The sequence below is a fragment of the Ostrea edulis genome, chromosome 8 (assembly GCF_947568905.1).
Source record: "Ostrea edulis chromosome 8, xbOstEdul1.1, whole genome shotgun sequence".
Taxonomy (NCBI): Eukaryota; Metazoa; Mollusca; class Bivalvia; order Ostreida; family Ostreidae; genus Ostrea; species Ostrea edulis.
This window is the reverse complement of record NC_079171.1, coordinates 19482853-19500560: the sequence shown is the minus strand read 5'-3', so window position 1 is coordinate 19500560 and position 17708 is coordinate 19482853. Positions and strand designations below refer to the sequence as shown.

Genomic DNA, 17708 nt, shown 5'->3' with positions numbered 1-17708 from the left:
CCCCGATCTTCGATGTAAGAGCATTCCAGGTCGATTGTTTCCTATTGTTTTCAGAATATTATATTTAAGATTGTAGAAAGGATTATTTCTTAATATAGCTTAACACTCAAAACGTGACATTAGCCAATTTCTGTAGGTGTTGATTCAATAAAGAATCGTGGTCAAATCATTTTATTGCATTTCTGACTGTGAGAAATCACTCTTACACTCCCGAGTTTACGAGTAACATCTTCCCGCGGTTTTAGGTGACAAGGAATGGCGTTCTGAGCTCCAGAAGATATATTATTCATTGAATCACGTGGATCTTTCATAACAATGCCTTCGTCGTTTCATTACACTTTTTATGTAAAAGTAATTTAATTTTACCGACTCTTTAGCTCCCAAAAGCATGTTCATCGCACATTTGCGCACTGGAAAATTTTAACTTGTGTGTTCAATAACTCTCCCGACACCATGAGACGGGGTTGTGATAGCAATTAATTTTTTTTTAAGTTCTGCTCAGGTTTTCGTCACTTTCTGTGACTGAAAATGATGCCTATTCTTTTCCTGGTGATCGTACGCATGATTAGGGAGTGGTGATAAATTAATTTCTAACAATTCAAATACAGTAACATGGTCTTGTTTATTCTTTTTACGGCGTAGTTCGTTTTAATTAATGTGAGTCGTGTTCTATGCACTGCACTGCATGGTTTGACGACAAGAGAGATAACTCTAAATCTCCACTACTACTACAGACTCCAATAAAGAGTTCCTAATCCTTTCTCATCCCCAATATAGTGACGCTAAATCTGTTTCGTTCTGACTTGACATGGTTGTTAGCGGACCCACCGCCATTAATTGGTTCATCAGTCAATAGAAAGTAAAGCCACCAATTTCACAAAGTTACAGATGTTGTAGAACTCCCTATATAAACTTTATTTTATAAACTAACTATATTTGTTTACATTGCGGCGTGTTATATTTGTTGTATAACTTCCTCACTCTACAAACTAACTATATTTGTTTACATTTATCACAATGCGATGTTTTGTCTAAAATTATCATTTGCTGTTTTATTATAAATCTCGATATCAACTGTGACACACAAATGACCTTGCAACTTTAACGTAAAATCTATTGTTTATTTGCTCTCATACATGTACTACAAATAAACTAAAATATATTGTTTACCTACTCTCACACTACAAATAAACTAAAATCTATTGTTTACCTACTCTCATACTATAAATAAACTAAAATATATTGTTTACCTACTCTCACACTACAAATAAACTAAAATCTATTGTTTACCTACTCTCACACTACAAATAAACTAAAATCTATTGTTTACCTACTCTCACACTACAAATAAACTAAAATCTATTGTTTACCTACTCTCACACTACAAATAAACTAAAATCTATTGTTTACCTACTCTCACACTACAAATAAACTAAAATCTATTGTTTACCTACTCTCATACTACAGATAAAATTTTGTCTTACTTTAAAGTAAACATATATTAGTATCACAAAAGAGGTGTTATTGAAGATTAAAATTAAACTTAAACTTTTTTTATGTTATCTAAGTAACAAAATCCACTGTCTGAATTTAAGAATGAAGGGAGGTGAGCTTTGGCGTGTATGGGTCAGCGTGATATTTGGGATCTATAGATGGGAAAATCTGGGCCTACGTGATACAATATTTATGTATGTATCTATCAGACCATGGATAACTAAAGTTTCAAACATACAAGTTCATATATACCATTTTATCCTTATATAAGCACTTACATGTAAATCAAATGGAATCCCCACACAAGTAAAGATCGATTTAGATTAAAGGTTTCCAATGGCGAGACCTGATCCTAGTATTAATTGAAACTATGATGTTTTAACAATTCGTACAGAAATATTGGCAGTGGGTTCAAGGAATACTAAATGCTATTTTCAAAACTACATTGCGAAGTGATTGTTGCCACTGAAATTGTAAAAAGACAATCAGCCCTCAGAAAAACGAAAGGAAAAAAAGGCTAATTAAGAACAAAAAACATCATTCACTTTAGATTGACTGAGGAGAGCGGCTTTAACTTGTACATTGTGCCCGGGGTTTGATCATTGTAATAATCATTATACAAACTTCAATAAAAGCGATAACAAATGTATTTGTATCTTTTCATCTTCAGCGCTTTCCACCACCGTCGGCGTCCAGGCCGTGTTAAGATGAAAGCGAGGGCTGATTTCGACATTAACCGTCCTAGAAGCCCCTTGACATGGTTTAAATGGGCTAGAGTTATCACTCTTGCTTCTAATATGATCTCTACTGGAGTGTCTTTTCCTAAGAAATATATCTAATCAGTCATAGTGTAGTGTGGTTTTTTTCATGGTTTTTTTTTTTTAAATTGAGCTTTGGATCTGTTTTGGAGATATTTTACTCGTTTTATGTCCCCTTCCTGATGCGATAGCTGGAAACCATTGAACTCTCTGATGCCTCACGCTAAACACATGGAGTTTAGCAATATAACAGAAAAAAACTTTTCCATGCTTTTTTTAAAAATATATATTTAATAACAAGTTATTTATAAACGGACTTTAGAAATATAAATTACCATTATCTGTTTTTCATTTTGGAGTATTCTGGGAGTCCGTAGCCTCAGTACAGTCATTATAACATCAGTGAAACCGATAATTACAAACGCCTTGCAAAATCATTTTAGCTAATTCAACTTGAGTGAAATTGGGTTCCATGGATACTGAAAATGTAAAACATTCTAGACAAGAGGCAACATGTCCTAGAAAGGCAGCGATATGTACGCCATCTAATGAAAACAGAATTGGAGGCGGAAGTTTACTGCTCGGCCTGGTGAACGGAAGTTATAGTTTACATTGCGTGTTAAATTAACTGCACATACGCTGCCTGTTCGTTTACATTAGGCGAATCTTCCTACAGCCAGATCTTGTGAAGCAAAAATCAGCAACTCAGAGTTGCATTTAGTGGGTAAATTGAATACACTTTAAACCCATCAGTGTTGCTTTGCTTTTAATTAAATTCTTAAGTCTATTATTTTCTAGGGTTGAGGTGAGGATGCGAGTAGTTAGAAATTATATAAATGTAAACAATGGATTCCAAAGTGAAGCATGAAAATTGCACCAATTTTTTTTTATTATGAAACTCTCAGCCACTTTCATTTAAAACAAAATCGATCAATAGTCACTATGCATGTACACCCTACTTGAAAATACATTTTATTGATTTCTTCTCCATACTATTTATAAACTAAACCAGTGTATTTTAGCAACACCACAGAAATCGGATAGGCCCCGCCATGCTGTCAGATTGCAAGAGACAGACTGTGTCTATCAAAAAACAAAGACAATTCACAGTTATATGTTCCCTGAAATTACTAGCATCACAGAACATGTTCCCTGAAATTACTAGCATCACAGAACGTACAACTCAAATTGTCGAACCATGGATAAATGCGCAATTCCTGCAATGTAAATTGTTCAACGATCAAGAATAGATCTATATTTTTTTTTTTTAAAATGCACATGAAAAATGATCACTCCATCTGAAACTTGTATTAGGTGATTAGCTGTGCGCGCACCTTTCAATATGAATACTAAATCAGTACTTTGAAATATGCATACATGTACTACGAAATCTGTTAGTAGTACTTAGACATGTAAAACGCTCGGAGTAGAGGCATAATTTGTTTGAGTATTTATATTCCGTTTAAAATGCAAAATCAATGCTGAACCTGTCATGTGCAATGCTTAGTAGGTGCATTAGTAACTTGTTGGAAGTAATTTCAGCATTTGTATGTTGATTATTCTTGACGACAGATGGCGCTCGCCGGCTTCTTCTCACTTCTTAATAATGTACTGAATATTTGGGGACAAATTTTTTGTCATTAATTGCATTAATTGTTACATTTTAAAGTTTTGAAATTCGATGAATTTAAACCCATCGATGAATTTAAACCACTTCACCAGGATTGAAAAACAAATTTTTGTGAATATAAAATCTGGTGTCTGTGAATCGATCTTGTTTGTTTTGGAACGTTGAGAAGACCAGGGTTTGATTCGTCTTTTATTACTAACTACGGTATATAATGATGTTCTTTAAAAGGGAAAATTGATTTGGATTCGTTATTAATGCATTCTGGAGACAGAACCGTATGTCTACACCCACAGTAATTAGCAGCTGCTTCCTCCATAATGAAATGAGAGATCCAGAATTTTCACCCCGCTATTCCAAACCCAATCATTTACCCGAGAAAAACAGATATCCAGGTAGCATCACAATGATGAGTTTCCATGGCAACGTTTTCATACCTTTTGTCAGGTGTATATATATAATACTAGATAGTTGTCAGCCAACTGTTTGTTGACAGACAACAGAAGCAAGCGCGCTGTGTAATGATCCAGACCCCAGTTTTTGGATCCGCCACTTGCGTTCGTTCCCCCACCGGAAGTTCCCTCCGTCCCCTGTATTCTCCCATACCGATACAGGTAAACTATTATCTTCATACTTGGTTAAGAGGCATCAGTTATGAAGGTGTTATCCAACGCTATATAAATGTACATACATGTATATATGGGTATTTTCATAATTTGATTTCAGTATATTGTACTTGTACAGATCTTGATTTCATTCAATATGGTATTTTTCTTGTTACTAAGTTTCATTTTGTATTTACTTTAAACCTGATATTTGCTTTGTTTGATGACTGTCAGTGAGTGATAATTGAATACGCTACACTAAAGGTCGATAGGTGTCGTGGCATCCTACTCTCGCTCTTGTATAATTACAAATAAAACATTCTGTACATACGTAACACAGACAGTATCATTATAGTCAAAAATACCTGGGAAATAGAATAGTTTGTACAGCCCGTGGTGATACGGCGCAGGGTTTCTGTATTCTACGTGTAAACAATGGCCAAGGCGTCTTCGAGAAAATATTCGTAATTGATATTTCATTAAATGATTTGGAGAAGGCACATGTGAACATTGCTAAGAATTCACTATTGTTTAAAGAAGTATAGAACAACGAAATTGGCGATGTGATAGTCACTCTTACAAGTTCTTTGTACAAAATATCACCACGAAAGGTTATCCAATGATAAGGTTTTTGAGATGAAATAGCCAATCCACCGATTTATGTATGAATTTATGGCTGTGCGTTTTATTTTATTTACTTTTATTTTTCATGCTCTTTACATATACCTGTTTCTTGGTATGAGTTTTCAAACATACCCTACAAAGTAGACATACTTCTCTATTTCTATAAATTATATATAGAGCAGTACAAGATGTGAAGATGAACTTATAGAGAATGTCTGAATCGGCAAAAATGTTGCATTTATTAGACTTCGCTCAACAACATCTTTTGTTAACTAAGCCGTTAGAGAAACCTGCTAGAAGGACGACCAAAATGGACGTCTTAGTGCATGGATTGCTTTAGCGATATAGGGGAAGCGTAAAGTATGAGAACGGCTTTGTGGGTGCGTTTTTTTCCCTTATTCAAAATTTTATTTATCATCATTATTTTGCTGAGACATAGTGACTCTCGCCACTTGCAAATACTACGGGGGAAACCCTGAAGATTGTGTTACTCATTGCTCTAGCCAGTGTTATATAGTCAGAGTACTGATGAGAATTCTGTCTTTCCAGTCCGCTCATTGAATCATATGATCGTATTTCAGAGCTCCCTCCATCAGCATCTTGACCTTTGTCACCATAAATGTCAAATAGGGTTCATTTTTGTGCCGGTACTTCATTAGAGAAGCCCTATTAAGATTTAATGAATAACAAGCCGTCATATATCAAAATTCGCTGTTTTCATTGGTTACCGGCACGTGGCTGTCGCGCGTGCACAAAGAAAGGGACAGGTGAAATTCACAGATAAAAGCTTTCGCTATACCTGGTGTATATATCCCCAACACCTGTAAATTCTGCCAATATCAGCAGTTTTTTGTAAAGGGGCACATTGCACTGGATGAAAAATGGGTCATCTCAAATTTTTACCTTTAGACAAGTGGCATTTTCTGCGAGTTTCTTGTAAAACAGACAACAAATTAATTGAGCGCATGAGTCACTACGTTCTAAAACAGCAGTAGGAATGCGGACATTAGATCTCTTTCAGAAGCAGCTTCTCACGTGTCTGTTGTTTCCTGAAATTTACTCCTAACGAGTGCCTTTTTTTGCCTGTTTGTAATATTTATAGCGTATTGACATCTGCTAATAATAAGCCTTAAATGTTATTTTTTTCTGGGTTGTTTTTTGAAGACGCCATGGATGAGTTAAAGTAGAGCTGTTCTGAGAACATCTTCATTAGTCGGAGTGGTTGATTCCTGGCTTAAATCATGCTACAAGACGCCGTTAGCCAAACAAAACTAAACCCCCAGGGAAGTTTATCTCAGAAATTTAGGGAACATTCAAACTGTTTGTGAACGTCCTTAAGAAACGATTAGCGGAGAATGCTTTCAGAACAACACAAATTTATTTATGTACGATGAACCTTGGCATGAAACAAATAATTACAGTCTAACTTTACAAGTACAAACATCCACTCATAAAGTGAAAAAGGATATATAATACTAGTAATGATATATAGATGTCAATCTCTGCTTGACTTTTATTGGGATCTTTTATCCAAGTCCGCGATGAAAATACACTGTAACCGAGTATACCTCCAGAAATGTAAATTCAGTGTAAAGAGTTAAAGAAGGTGTATTCCTCTGTCGGATATCAAAATTCTTCAGTTAAAGTGACTGATTTCTAACGGAATTCTTTTTCATGTGCTTGAAGTTGGCCGTGTTATGTTTAAACTAAAAGTCTATGAAATTTTATTCTTTTTGTTGTAACATTCAATTTTCAGCTAAAATTGGGGAGGAGGGGGGGGGGGGGTTGTCATGCAAATGCACGAGTCCATCTCGTATCCTCAAGACACGGGTCTATGAAACTTAATGACGTCGTACTTCAGTGACTGATGATCGGGATCTATTGAAGTGTTAGAGGAAATAAACCGAAAGCTGCTTTGAAAATATCATAACGAAGAACTCACTTTTCATGATATTTAAAAACTTTGTTTTTAAGAAATAACGATTGAAAAAAAGTTGTGTCTATAGGTTGTTTGTTTTATGAAGGTATGGTTGGAAGAAGAAAAAGAGGAATTGTATGTTTTAATGTATTATCCCTGAGACATTATATGCTGTGTGTGCGTGTGTGTATTTCATTATTATTTTAATACCCCCTGAAACTGATGTTTATTCTTATCTAGCATATTTATGGTATCTTGTGTTTTCATGTTTTATGAGAACAATGAGGATAGGTACAGCTTTTAATGTTTTATTTATTTTCTATGTAGTATATGTATAACATTCTGTTGTAAGGTATATATGCATGGTAAAGCACCTTTGAGCGTACATAGTGTATGGAAAGGGTGCTATATAAATATGGTATTATTATTATTAGAAAGTATGGGGGCAATTTGTACAATCGGCAAAACAGACAATTTTATTATCTATTTCGGAATTTTATTCTCAAAGAATGGACGGCATTCTTCTTCGATTTAGTTGTATAGGGAAGCTTAGTGTAAATGACAACAAAAGTATGCATTAACATGATGGACAACACTCGTTCTAACTTCCAATCATCAGTGACGGTCTATACTTCTACACGTTCTAACCTCCTATCATCAGTGACGGTCTATACTTATACACGTTCTAACTTCCTATCATCAGTGACGGTCTATACTTCTACACGTTCTAACCTCCTATCATCAGTGACGGTCTATACTTCTACACGTTCTAACCTCCTATCATCAGTGACGGTCTATACTTCTACACGTTCTAACTTCCTATCATCAGTGACGGTCTATACTTCTACACGTTCTAACCTCCTATCATCAGTGACGGTCTATACTTCTACATGTTCTAACTTCCTATCATCAGTGACGGTCTATGTTTCTACACGTTCTAACTTCTAATTATCAGTGACGGTCTATACTTCTACACGTTCTAACTTCCTATCATCAGTGACGGTCTATGTTTCTACACGTTCTAACTTCCTATCATCAGTGACGGTCTATGTTTCTACATGTTCTAACTTCTAATTATCAGTGACGGTCTATACTTCTACACGTTCTAACTTCCTATCATCAGTGACGGTCTATACTTCTACACGTTCTAACTTCCTATCATCAGTGACGGTCTATACTTCTACACGTTCTAACTTCTAATTATCAGTGACGGTCTATACTTCTACACGTTTTAACTTCCTATCATCAGTGACGGTCTATACTTCTACACGTTCTAACTTCCTATCATCAGTGACGGTCTATACTTCTACACGTTCTAATCTCCTATCATCAGTGACGGTCTATACTTCTACACGTTCTAACTTCCTATCATCAGTGACGGTCTATACTTCTACACGTTCTAACCTCCTATCATCAGTGACGGTCTATACTTCTACACGTTCTAACTTCCTATCATCAGTGACGGTCTATACTTCTACACGTTCTAACTTCTAATTATCAGTGACGGTTTATACTTCTACATGTTTTAACTTCCAATCATCAGTGACGGTCTATACTTCTACACGTTCTAACTTCCAATCATCAGTGACGGTCTATACATCTACACGTTCTAACTTCCAATCATCAGTGACGGTCTATGTTTCTACACGTTCTAACTTCCAATCATCAGCGACGGTCTATACTTCTATACTTGTACTGAATGAGGAATACAATCTTTTGCTCCAACAATGTTTGGAAAATGAGAAATTTCTTTAAAATCAACTTGCATATATATGTACTTGTAATGTTTGGATTAATCTCCGGATTATCCTTCTCCCTTGCACACACAGATAGGTGATAGCCGTATTTAAGCATAAACAAAGTCAAAACATATCTAAGTTTCTTGGGACGGGTCTAGTGGTGTCTAAGATATAGCCTAAGTTTATCTTAAGATATGTTTTAGTCCTAGGAAGACTTCAATAACATGCCTGCTGGTACTTCATATCCCACTACTATAAATTCACAAGGCAGAACCAAAGTCTATTAAATTTGGTTCTGCCTTGGAATTTATACAATGTAGTAGTAGGATGCAGTGCCTTGGAATTTATACAATGTAGTAGTAGGATGCAGTGCCTTGGAATTTATACAATGTAGTAGTAGGATGTAGTAGATCCAACAATGGTAACATGAGTATATCTGATCTCAGCAACTCTTTGTAATAAATTTTATAGACCTCTAGGGCTATCATAGATTTTGTAACAGAAGACCTCTATGTTTATCATAGATTTTGTTAGGATAGACCCCTATGTTTATCATAGATTTGTTGCGGAAGACCTCTAGGATTTTGATAGATTTTGTAAGGGATGGCCTCTATGTTTATCATAGATTTTGTAACAGATAACCTCTTTGTCTATCATAGATTTTGTGACATGTTTATCATAGATTTTGTAAGCGATGACCCCTATGTTTATCATAGATTTTGTAAGCGATGGCCCCTATGTTTATCATAGATTTTGTAAGCGATGACCTCTATGTTTATCATAGATTTTGTAAGGGATGACCTCTATGTTATCATTTGTAATGGATGTTTGTAATATATTTTATGAATTACCTCTGTATTTGTAATGGATTATAACGGATGGCATCTGTGTTTGTAATGATTTTCATAATGAATGGCCTCTATCATTCCGTTAGTTCATATGTTACGCAGCCAGACGTACATTAAGCAGAAGATGGATCACTTTTACAAGGGCAACATGCAATGAATGATAGTTCCTTCTTGCTAAAATAAGAACCGGAGGTTTATTATTCAACAGATAAATTTAAAGATGGAAGATTTACGGTATTCTTGAAAGCGATGTCGGATCAAACAGAGTTACTGTCTTATCATAACAATGTAGTATATCCGTCATGATGAGCAGAGCGACTCCCTCCAAAAACAACCCTCTTCCTTTGACATGGGCAAGATTTATCGAAGCGAGAAGACATTCGCCAAATGTTTTAAGCATTCCTTCGTCGTGTGTTGTCGTGAGTTTTAGTACATAGCTTAACACTACAGAAACAAAGACTCCACGGCTTCGCACCTATCAATAAGCATTATCTTAATATCAAACATGCTGTAATCAAACAGCAGACGCCGAGATAAATCGGGAGAACGGTGGAGTAGCTGAGGCCACCACCAGCAGAAGGCCGCTGTCTTATCTTGGGCTACTATGTTTTTATGGCGTGATAATGGTTTCGGTTTCTTCTCATTGTTGGAGTCCGACAACTGTTCTTCACAGATTAACGAGCGAACGTTTCAGCTTCCGGAAACCTGCTGTACTAAATGGCCAGTTTTTCCATGTCTTTCAGCAGCTTCCATGCTCTGCAGTCGTGCAGTTTAATTAGTAGTGGTTCTCTCCACATTTGTAACATCATAGTGATAGAATGATTAACCAGACTACCAGAGAAGACGGGAAATTGAATCGTGTGTACAGTAAATTTGAAGAATAAGAAAATATTTCAATTAATCATAAAACCTATCAACTACACGTATACACGATGGAGTAATGCATTAATCATTAATATACTAGTGTCTCCTGAAGTATATTCTTCATTACATTTCATTTAATGAACTGGGCTGGTGTTTTTTTTAGTAGTCGTTACTGGCATTATAGAAATCCTAATTGATCAAGCAGATGCGTTACTTTTACTAAAACCTCGCTTTCTATGTGGAAATTAGAATCCTTACAAAGAATCCTATCCCTAACCTCGACATTTCTGAAAGTAGGATAAAAAATGAAAAATGAAAATCTGCAATAACGCTAAGAGGTTTGGTTGCTTTGCAACAGGCCGTAAAGAAAACTTCATTTGAAATTCCTTTAGTTCTTGTCTATTTTCTCCCTATAGCTGCACTGCACATTGTTACAGGGTCCTCAAATTAAAGATAACCTGCATATTCATCATCTGAGGTAATTTGATAATCGTGTCAAAGTGTTTTGCTTGCAGTGGGGCTGTCGGTCTTTCCAGAGAACATGATAAAAGAGTGGAAATTATACTAATACAAAAACGCTGTCAGTAATTATACCAATACAACAACGCTGTCAGTAATTATACCAATACAATAACACTGTCACTAATTATACCAATACAATAACACTGTCACTAATTATACCAATACAATAACACTGTCACTAATTATACCAATACAATAACACTGTCAGTAATTATACCAATAACACTGTCACTAATTATACCAATACAATAACACTGTCAGTAATTATACCAATACAATAACACTGTCACTAATTATACCAATACAATAACACTGTCAGTAATTATACCAATAACACTGTCACTAATTATACCAATAACACTGTCACTAATTATACCAATAACACTGTCACTAATTATACCAATACAATAACACTGACAGTAATTATACCAATACAATAACACTGTCACTAATTATACCAATACAATAACACTGTCAGTAATTATACCAATACAATAACACTGTCACTAATTATACCAATACAATAACACTGTCACTAATTATACCAATACAATAACACTGTCAGTAATTATACCAATACAATAACACTGTCACTAATTATACCAATAACACTGTCACTAATTATACCAATACAATAACACTGTCACTAATTATACCAATAACACTGTCACTAATTATACCAATACAATAACACTGTCAGTAATTATACCAATACAATAACACTGTCAGTAATTATACCAATACAATAACACTGTCAGTAATTATACCAATACAATAACACTGTCACTAATTATACTAATAACACTGTCACTAATTATACCAATAACACTGTCACTAATTATACCAATACAATAACACTGTCACTAATTATACCAATACAATAACACTGTCAGTAATTATACCAATACAATAACGCTGTCAGTAATTATACCAATAACACTGTCACTAATTATACCAATAACACTGTCACTAATTATACCAATACAATAACACTGCCACTAATTATACCAACACAATAACACTGTCACTAATTATACCAATACAACAACGCTGTCACTAATTATACCAATAACACTGTCAGTAATTATACCAATACAATAACACTGTCACTAATTATACCAATACAATAACATTGTCAGTAATTATACCAATACAATAACACTGTCACTAATTATACCAATACAATAACACTGTCACTAATTATACCAACACAATAACACTGTCACTAATTATACCAATACAACAACGCTGTCACTAATTATACCAATAACACTGTCAGTAATTATACCAATACAATAACACTGTCACTAATTATACCAATACAATAACACTGTCACTAATTATACCAATACAATAACACTGTCACTAATTATACCAATAACACTGTCACTAATTATACCAATAACACTGTCACTAATTATACCAATAACACTGTCACTAATTATACCAATACAATAACACTGTCACTAATTATACCAATACAATAACACTGTCAGTAATTATACCAATACAATAACACTGTCACTAATTATACCAATACAATAACACTGTCAGTAATTATACCAATAACACTGTCACTAATTATACCAATAACACTGTCACTAATTATACCAATACAATAACACTGTCACTAATTATACCAATACAATAACACTGTCACTAATTATACCAATACAATAACACTGTCACTAATTATACCAATACAATAACACTCATTAATTATACCAATAACACTGTCAGTAATTATACCAATACAATAACACTGTCACTAATTATACCAATACAATAACACTGTCACTAATTATACCAATAACACTGTCACTAATTATACCAATACAATAACACTGTCAGTAATTATACCAATACAATAACACTGTCACTAATTATACCAATACAATAACACTGTCAGTAATTATACCAATACAATAACACTGTCACTAATTATACCAACACAATAACACTGTCACTAATTATACCAATACAATAACACTGTCACTAATTATACCAATAACACTGTCACTAATTATACCAACACAATAACACTGTCACTAATTATACCAATACAATAACACTGTCACTAATTATACCAATACAATAACACTGTCAGTAATTATACCAATAACACTGTCACTAATTATACCAATAACACTGTCACTAATTATACCAATACAATAACACTGTCACTAATTATACCAATACAATAACACTGTCAGTAATTATACCAATACAATAACACTGTCACTAATTATACCAATAACACTGTCACTAATTATACCAATAACACTGTCACTAATTATACCAATACAATAACACTGTCACTAATTATACCAATAACACTGTCACTAATTATACCAATACAATAACACTGTCAGTAATTATACCAATACAATAACACTGTCACTAATTATACCAATACAATAACACTGTCAGTAATTATACCAATACAATAACACTGTCACTAATTATACCATTACAATAACACTGTCACTAATTATACCAATACAATAACACTGTCACTAATTATACCAATACAATAACACTGTCACTAATTATACCAATAACACTGTCAGTAATTATACCAATACAATAACACTGTCACTAATTATACCAATAACACTGTCACTAATTATACCAATAACACTGTCACTAATTATACCAATACAATAACACTGTCACTAATTATACCAATACAATAACACTGTCAGTAATTATACCAATACAATAACACTGTCACTAATTATACCAATAACACTGTCACTAATTATACCAATAACACTGTCACTAATTATACCAATACAATAACACTGCCACTAATTATACCAACACAATAACACTGTCACTAATTATACCAATACAACAACGCTGTCACTAATTATACCAATAACACTGTCAGTAATTATACCAATACAATAACACTGTCACTAATTATACCAATACAATAACATTGTCAGTAATTATACCAATACAATAACACTGTCACTAATTATACCAATACAATAACACTGTCAGTAATTATACCAATACAATAACACTGTCACTAATTATACCATTACAATAACACTGTCACTAATTATACCAATACAATAACACTGTCACTAATTATACCAATACAATAACACTGTCACTAATTATACCAATAACACTGTCAGTAATTATACCAATACAATAACGCTGTCACTAATTATACCAATACAATAACACTGTCACTAATCATACCAATACAATAACACTGTCAGTAATTATACCAATACAATAACACTGTCACTAATTATACCAATAACACTGTCACTAATTATACCAATACAATAACACTGTCACTAATTATACCAATAACACTGTCACTAATTATACCAATACAATAACACTGTCACTAATTATACCAATACAATAACACTGTCACTAATTATACCAATACAATAACACTGTCACTAATTATACCAATAACACTGTCACTAATTATACCAATACAATAACACTGTCACTAATTATACCAATACAATAACACTGTCAGTAATTATACCAATACCACTGTCACTAATTATACCAATAACACTGTCACTAATTATACCAATACAATAACACTGTCACTAATTATACCAATACAATAACACTGTCAGTAATTATACCAATACAATAACACTGTCACTAATTATACCAATACAATAACACTGTCACTAATTATACCAATACAATAACACTGTCACTAATTATACCAATACAATAACACTGTCACTAATTATACCAATACAATAACACTGTCACTAATTATACCAATACAATAACACTGTCAGTAATTATACCAATACAATAACACTGTCACTAATTATACCAATACAATAACACTGTCAGTAATTATACCAATACCACTGTCACTAATCATACCAATACAATAACACTGTCAGTAATTATACCATTACAATAACACTGTCACTAATTATACCAATACAATAACACTGTCACTAATTATACCAATACAATAACACTGTCACTAATTATACCAATACAATAACACTGTCAGTAATTATACCAATACAATAACACTGTCAGTAATTATACCAATACCACTGTCACTAATTATACCAATACAATAACACTGTCACTACTTATACCAATACAATAACACTGTCACTAATTATACCAATACAATAACACTGTCAGTAATTATACCAATACAATAACACTGTCACTAATTATACCAATAACACTGTCACTAATTATACCAACACAATAACACTGTCAGTAATTATACCAATACAATAACACTGTCACTAATTATACCAATACAATAACACTGTCAGTAATTATACCAATACAATAACACTGTCACTAATTATACCAATAACACTGTCACTAATTATACCAATACAATAACACTGTCACTAATTATACCAATAACACTGTCAGTAATTATACCAATAACGATGTCAGTGCGATAAGTCAATAACATTCATGAAATTAAATTTTGAATATGAATGAAAATGTGAAAAAAGTATTTGTGTGATTCTTTACAAGCCAATGATGTATATGCATATTTAGAATTAACTAGACTGTATTCTCAGTATATATAGTCAATAAGGTAGCAGCTAATTTTGCAGATAATCGGACTGAGAAAAATCTTTCCAGATCCTATTGTACTTTGTGCTATGTATGTGCACGTGCTATCAGTTTAAAATGATTCCTTTATTTTCAGGCTTTAAATGAAATATATTATCATTCGTTTCCTTTTTTCTATTTAATCTACGATACGAAGGGTTTATGTTATACTAGCCGGGGTAGATTTCCATGCACCCTTCATTGAACCTTCATAACGAATTATTTCCTTGGAAACCAAATCATCTTACGTGTAATCATTGGTTATCAAAATAAGGATATTCAAATATGAGATATATGTATTTTTCGATTGAAGACAGCATTTCGCAACTTCTATGGTCGTTATAACGATCTAGTTCGTCAATACAACCTATCATCGGGTCAAATGCTGTCTGACGTGTTACATACCGATTGTCAGACCGTTCTTTGACTACAGGTGATTCCGTTTACCTGATCAGGATATGGGGCTCATGACGGGAGTGACCGGTCGACAGGGGATGCTTACTCCTCCTAGGCACCTGATACCACCTCTGGTGTGTTCAGGGGTCCGTGTTTGCCCAACTATCTATTTTGTATTGCTTCAATAGGAGTTATGAGATTGATCACTGTTCGTTATCTTCATCTTTCATTAAGCCGAGTGTAAATAACATGACGTCATCATACAATACGTTCTAAGGAACAATCATATTTTTTTTATTGTTTGGGTTTAGATAACAAACTCCATACACTATTACTTATCATGTTGTTACTGACTCTATACACTATTACTTATCATGTTGTTACTGATTCTATACACTATTACTTATCATGTTGTTACTGGCTCCACACACTATTACTTATTATGTTGTTACTGATTCTATACACTATTACTTATCATGTTGTTACTGATTCTATACACTATTACTTATTATGTTGTTACTGATTCTATACACTATTACTTATTATGTTGTTACTGACTCTATACACTATTACTTATCATGTTGTTACTGATTCTATACACTATTACTTATTATGTTGTTACTGACTCTATACACTATTACTTATCATGTTGTTACTGATTCTATACACTATTACTTATTATGTTGTTACTGACTCTATACACTATTACTTATCATGTTGTTACTGATTCTATACACTATTACTTATCATGTTGTTACTGGCTCCACACACTATTACTTATTATGTTGTTACTGATTCTATACACTATTACTTATCATGTTGTTACTGATTCTATACACTATTACTTATCATGTTGTTACTGGCTCCATACACTATTACTTATCATGTTGTTACTGGCTCCATACACTATTACTTATTATGTTGTTACTGGCTCCATACACTATTACTTATTATGTTGTTACTGATTCTATACACTATTACTTATCATGTTGTTACTGGCTCCATACACTATTACTTATCATGTTGTTACTGATTCTATACACTATTACTTATTATGTTGTTACTGATTCTATACACTATTACTTATCATGTTGTTATTGGCTCCATACACTATTACTTATTATGTTGTTACTGATTCTATACACTATTACTTATTATGTTGTTACTGATTCTATACACTATTACTTATTATGTTGTTACTGATTCTATACACTATTACTTATCATGTTGTTATTGGCTCCATACACTATTACTTATCATGTTGTTATTGGCTCCATACACTATTACTTATTATGTTGTTACTGATTCTATACACTATTACTTATTATGTTGTTACTGATTCTATACACTATTACTTATCATGTTGTTACTGGCTCCATACACTATTACTTATCATGTTGTTACTGGCTCCATACACTATTACTTATCATGTTGTTACTGGCTCCATACACTATTACTTATCATGTTGTTACTGGCTCCATACACTATTACTTATTATGTTGTTACTGGCTCCATACACTATTACTTATTATGTTGTTACTGATTCTATACACTATTACTTATCATGTTGTTACTGGCTCCATACACTATTACTTATCATGTTGTTACTGGCTCCATACACTATTACTTATTATGTTGTTACTGGCTCCATACACTATTACTTATTATGTTGTTACTGATTCTATACACTATTACTTATCATGTTGTTACTGGCTCCATA

At 33.3% G+C, this 17708-nt stretch overlaps 1 protein-coding gene across 11 annotated transcripts in view; it reads left to right on the top strand.

The window, feature by feature from the left end:
- LOC125661827 (CUGBP Elav-like family member 3-B) overlaps window positions 1-17708 on the top strand; it is a 78132-nt gene that overhangs the window by 34343 nt on the left and 26081 nt on the right. The window lies entirely within an intron of this gene.